This window comes from Rattus rattus, chromosome 6 (assembly GCF_011064425.1).
Source record: "Rattus rattus isolate New Zealand chromosome 6, Rrattus_CSIRO_v1, whole genome shotgun sequence".
Classification (NCBI taxonomy): domain Eukaryota; kingdom Metazoa; phylum Chordata; class Mammalia; order Rodentia; family Muridae; genus Rattus; species Rattus rattus.
Window position 1 is genome coordinate 22,945,910 of NC_046159.1, and position 6,353 is coordinate 22,952,262.

The following is a 6,353-nucleotide window of genomic DNA, read 5'->3' on the forward strand; positions in this document are numbered from 1 at the left end:
TAAACCTGGGCTGTCTGAGAAGGGGAGCTGAGAAAGCCCAAGGAGCAAGCCAGGCGACAGTGGTCTCCCACCGGTCTCCCTCTCAGTTCCGGCCTCCAGGTTCCTGCCTGACTTCCTGTCTTAGCTTCCCTGGATGACAAACTCTAACCTTCTCCTTCCCCACGTTGCTGTGGGTCAGAGTATTTTATCACAACAACAGAGAACCTAGAACAGCTCCAGAGTTCAATAACCAGCCACTAAACAAACAGCGAGACAGGAGAACTGAACAAGGTCACCAACCAGCAGGATCAAATTGACACTTGGCAAACATTCTGGGGCCGGAGAGGATGCCTTAGCACTGAGGGGCTCTGGCTGCTCTTCCAGAGGACCGGGGTTCAATTCCTAGCACACACATGGTGGCTCACAATTGTCTGTAGCTCCAGTTTCAGATCTGACACCCTCTTCTGGTCTCCGTTGGCACCAGGCACGCACACAGCACACAGACATACACGCAGCAAAATAGCCATACACATAATTGTTTTTCTTTTTAAAGGGTCAGACATGGTGGTCTACATATTTAATCCTGGCATGCAGGAGACAATGGCAGGCATATTGCTGTGAGTTTAAAGTCAGCCTGGTCTACATAGTTCTAGGTCAGCCAAGGAAGGTAGGAAGGAAGGAAGGAAGAGAGAGAGAGAGAGAGAGAGAGAGAGAGAGAGAGAGAGAGAGAGGAAGGAAGGAAGGAAGGAAGGAAGGAAGAGGAAGAAAGAGAAAGAAAGAAAGAAAGAGAGAGAAAGAAAGAAAGGAAAGAGAAAGAAAATGCTGCTCTCAGGATAGCAGAACACACACTTTTTCCAAGCATACATAGAACATTTAGAAAATCCAATTATATCCGGTCTCATAAATCTCAACAAACCTAAAATAAATGGTACCGCGCTGGGAATGTCACTTAGCTGGCAGAGTGCTTGCCCAGCACCCATAAAGCCATGGGCTCAATCACCAGCAGCATATAAACCTGGGTGTGGTTTGCACACGCCTGGAATTCCAGCACTCAGTGGAGAAGGTAGAGGGATCATCCTTCCTTGCTTGTACAGACCACGAAGGCTAGCCTGAGGTACATGTCTGTGTGTGCGTGCGTGTGTGCGTGTGTGTGTGTGTGTGTGTGGTGTGTGTGTGTGTGTGTGCGTGTGTGTCTGTGTGTGTGTGAACATGTGTGTGTCTGTGTGTGTGTGTGTGAGTGAGTGTGTGTGTGTATTGTGTCTGTGTGTGTGTGTGTGTGTGTGTGTGTGTGTGTGTGTGTGTGTGTGTGTAGAGGCCAGAAGAGAAGGTTGGATCCCTGGAGCTGGAGTTACAAGCACTCAGTTGTGAGCCACCCAGTGCGGGTGCTGTCATATGAACTTTGGTCCTCTGAAGAGCCACACGTCCTCTTAACTCCTGAGCAGTCTCTCTGGCCCCCACGCCTGGGCTTTTGATTTTCCTGCTTCTGCCTCCTGAGCAGCTGGGATTACAGTCTTTCAATTCTGTATATCATAAATTAAGTTCCCTCTGTATGGGAAATCACTTTGTCCCTTCCTAGTACATTCTCTATGAATTGGCATTTGTCCCTATTACAAATTCAGGATGGGGGGTTGAGGATTTAGCTCAGTGGTAGAGCGCTTGCCTAGCAAGTGCAAGGCCCTGGGTTCGGTCCCCAACTCCGGGGAAGAAAGAACAAAATTCAGAATGGTTTTTTTTGTGTGTGTGTGTGTGTGTGTGTGTGTGTGTGTGTGTGTGTGTGTAAATATATATATAATGTTTGTATTGCTGGGATGGAACCAGGGCCTTGTACAGAACAGGCAAGCCCTCTGCACACTCATCTGCACTCAGGATTCTTTGCCTACGTTCACTAAGAAGCACAGCCTTGCTTTCTTCCACCAAACCACTTCCCAGTCATTGTCACCTTGACCTTCATGCTATTTCTGCCAGTCTTATGCAGCCCAATCCAGTCCCACAGCACTTTTCTAGGCCTCTCTTCTCTTCCCTTCATTTCAACTCCTTCAGTCCCTTGGCCGCCTGGCTGGAGAACACTGCCACTGCTGTCCCGAGTGCCAGGGGACAGGCAGGAAGAGGTGCAGATGTTGATGCTACAAGAAACAATAAGGGACACTCCATGCCCATCTAAGAGATGACCCACTCAGGAGCAATGTCAGAGGGCAGAGGAAGGGCAAGGCTCCAATCACTCTAACTCCCTCTCTCAGGGGCACGCACCGGGCCTTAGGCAGACCAGGAGCCAGCAGCCTCACCACGGCAGATCCCACAAAGTACCCTTCCCTCAAGCAGGGTCAGCTCTGTGTCCAACACCAATTCTACCTAAAGGTGAAACAACATTGTACGGAAAACCAGCCACACGAGGCCTCTCCCCCAGCCCCAGCTGGTGGTGCAAGTCTCTCACTTCCCAGGACCTCCTCTGTCCCACACCGTGTCCCACAAAGGCTGGAGATGTATCTCAGTGGGAGGGGCTTCTCCATTGCCACACTCATGTACACACTGAGTGGTTCCACATCCATACTCTCAGCACTTCATCTGTACCTTAGCCTGAGGTAGCAGTGAAGTGGCAAGTTCAAGGCCAGCCTGAGCTAGTAGCAAGCTCTTATCTCAAACACAATAGGAACAACAACAACCACCCAACTCCCCACTAACAAAACAAAACAGGAAGAGGTAAAGGCTTCTTTGCTTTTGCCCCTAGCTTACCAAGAACGGCCTGAGAGAAGAGATCCTTGGCCCTTGCTGCTCCCTCAGCCCTGGTCCTTGGGAGCAGGACTTGTCCTGACGTGCAGAAGTAAGAAAACTTAAAATCTATGAGCTGAAGCTGGGCTGCAGTGGTGCACAACTTTAATCTCAGCACTCAGGAGGCAGAGGCAGGGGGATCTCTGTGAGTTCTAGGCCAGCCTGGTCTACATAATGAATTCCAGGATAGCCAGGGCTATGTAGAGAGACCTTGCTTCAAAAACCCAAAATTAGATAGATGGATGGATGGATGGAAGGAAGGAAGAAAGAAAGAGAGAAAGAAAGAAAGAAAGAATCTGAAGTAACGGAACAGACTGCTGGGTTTACTTCAGTTTGAGACATTATATAGCCTGGGCTGGCATCCAACCCTGCAGTATGTAGCCCACTCTGGTCTTGAATTCAGTTCTTCTTCCTCAGCCTCCTGAGTGAAGGTACTGGGGCTGTAGGTATGTGTCACATGCCCAGCATTACTGTGATCTAATTGCAGGTCACTTCCTGGTTCTCCAGGTAACGTCATCTATGGGACTTGGACACAGAATAGGGGAAGATGGAGAGAATTTCTGAACCTGAGGCCACTACAGCAGGAGAGAGAACTCCAAACACAGCAGAGCAGAGCCAAGCCACTCGTCACCACCTGTCATCACAGCATCGCAAGGAGGGCTGAGACAGGGGGCAGCAAAGGATGATGGTTAGGGGCCAAGTCCAGGCCAAGAGGATGGTTTCCAGTTCGTACCCGAAGCGTTTTAGCTCTGAGGAGAGTAGGGGTTGAAGGAGCACCACAGAGTAATAGAAACACAAGAACACTGGTTTGTATTCCGCCTGATGTGTCCTCTGCTCTGCACTCACAGTTCTGAGGTGTGACTCCATGAATCCACACCTCCAGTGTCTAGAAAGCCCATAGGATACGGGGAACTGACTCTGAGAGATGAAGAACTCTCTTCGAGTCACAGCCCCTAAGCAGTGGAGTCAGGCTGGGGCTTGCTCACTACTGAGCGTGCTACTCTGCGGTGCTCAGCTCTGTCTCACACCAGGGACCTGCCTCTGCAGGGGCCAGACCGGAGTATGTCTACCTGGTGTCTGGGGCTGAGGTGGAAGCTGTTACGGAGGGAAGCTGGGCCGGGATGGAAAGCCAAAGCAAAATGCCAGCATTCCTAGGGAGAGGAACTTCATTGTTTTCAGTGTTTTGGGAAAGGGTCTCTTAGCCAGCGGTGCTGGCACACATCCTTGATCCCAGCAGTGGGGAAGCAGAGGCGGGTGAATCTCTGAGTTCAACGTCAGCCTGGTCTACAGAGGGAGTTCCAGCACAGCTAGGGCTACACAAGGTACTGCCTGAAAAACAAAAGAAAGTGTGTAAGTGGAGAGGGAGAGGGAGAGGGAGAGGGAGAGGGAGAGGGAGAGGAAGAAGGGGAGAAGGAGGGAGGGAGAGAGAGAAAGAGAGAGGGAGAGAGAGAAAGAGGGAGGGAGAGAGAGAGAGAAAGAGAGAGAGAAAGAGAGAGAGAGAGAGAGAGGGAGGGAGAGAGAGAGAGAGAAGAGAAGAGGGAGAGAGAGAGAGAGAGAGAGAGAGGACGAGAGAGAGAGAAAGAGGAGAGAGAGAGAAAGAGGGAGGGAGGGAGGGAGAGAGAGAGAGAGAGAGAGAGAGAGAGAGAGAGAGAGAGGCTCTCTTCGTAGTTTTGTTTATCTTGGAACTCATTCTGTAGACCAGGCTAACCTTGAACCCACAGAGATCTGCCTGCCTCTGCCTCCCCAGGGCTGGGATCAAAGGTGTTTGCCACCAACTTTATTTGCTTCCTAGCTCTCCCTCACAGAGATCTCAGAGGTGAGGTACCGGGGGTACCCAGGATGGCTTGCTCTTCTGTAACTCAGTCTTTTGCTGGCACCTTATGTCCTACAGCATGTCCCTGCTGAACACTACAATCACATGGGCCAGGTTGAAGCAAGGTGATCATGACTGTCTTAGTCAGGGTTTCTAATCCTGCACAAACATCATGACCAAGAAGCAACCTGGGGGGGTTGGGGATTTAGCTCAGTGGTAGAGTGCTTGCCTAGGAAGCGCAAGGTCCTGGGTTCGGTCCCCAGCTCCGAAGAAAAAAAAAAAAAAAGAAGCAACCTGGGGAGGAAAGGGTTTATTCAGCTTACACCTCCACATTGCTGTCCATCACTAAAGGAAGTCAGGACTGGAACTCAAGCTGGTCAGAAAGCAGGAGCTGATGTAGAGGCCACGGAGGACGTTTCTTTTTTCTTTTTTTTTTTTTTTTTTTCGAGCTGGGGACCGAACCCAGGGCCTTGCGCTTGCTAGGCAAGTGCTCTACCACTGAGCTAAATCCCCCAACCCGGAGAGGGACGTTTTTACTGGCTTGTTTCCTTGCTTGCTCAGCTTGCTCTCTTATAGAACCCAAGACCACCAGCCCAGGGACAGCACCATCCACCATGGGCTAGGCCCTCCCGCCTTGACCACTAGATGAGAAAATGCCTTACAGCTGGGTGTCATGGAGATTTCCTCGACAGAGGTTCCTTTCTCTGTGATAACTTCAGCTTGTGTCAAGTTGACACAAAACCAGCCAGTACAATGACAAACCCTGGAGACCAGGGAAGTATTAGTTCCTAAGGACTGGGGCTCAATGGTAGAACACACTTGCCCAGCATATGTGAGACAGCCCCAGGTCCCATCCCCAGTACTACACAAACAAAACAATTCATCTCTATGCCTGAAAACTGGAACCCAAAGTGTGAAGCCGTGGTTGTGACACTTAAAAGTGAAGTCAGGGCCCTTAGCCCTGCTCTAGTCTATCCATAGCTACTCTTGAAAGCTGGTTGGGCTAGCACAGCCTGTAATCCTACCGCCTGGGAGAACCCACCCTGCAAAACAAACAGACTCCAAAGAACAGCACTGGAATGTGGGGACCAGCACTGGAAGGCAGAGGGAAGCCAGGCATGGACTACACCCTAAGATTGCTTGCAGTTGGAATGTAACTATATAATTGAGGTCCAGGTAAGCGAGAAGACCTGGTTACAGGAAGACTGGCCTGGAGACCAAGCCTCTGGTCTTCTTCACCCAGTCTCTCAGGAGAGTGATGAGAGCAACTTGTACGCACAGGAAGTATAGGCCTAGCCACCCGTGTCAGAGGTTAGACTTAAATGTCTGGGGGTGCTTTGAGTCTCAATCTATCAGCTTCCAAACCCAGGCAATGGTGTTGCCTCTGCAGGGCGTGAGTCTTCACCAGCCCTCCAGCCAGTGATTGCTCTAGGCTAAGAAGTCGGCCTGAATGACACACACAACGTTTTTCTTCCTTCCTTCCTTCCTTCCTTTCTCTTTTTTTTCTTTTTTTTGTTGTTGTGAGACCAGAGTCCTCACTATGTAGCCCTGGTTGGCCCCAACTGTGGGAATGCACCTATTTCTGCTTCCAATGCTGGGATATTAAAGACATTCACCATCACCATGCCTGGCCTTACATTTTGACTTCTATCAGCAGAAAAATAGCTGATAGAAGAAACCTGAAACCTTCAGCATGGTGGAACCTGCCCACCGTCCCAGCAGGAGGGCCAGGAACTCGGGGTTCTTAGCTACAGTGTGAGAGCTGTCTGCAGAAGGAAACAGAAGGAGAAACCTG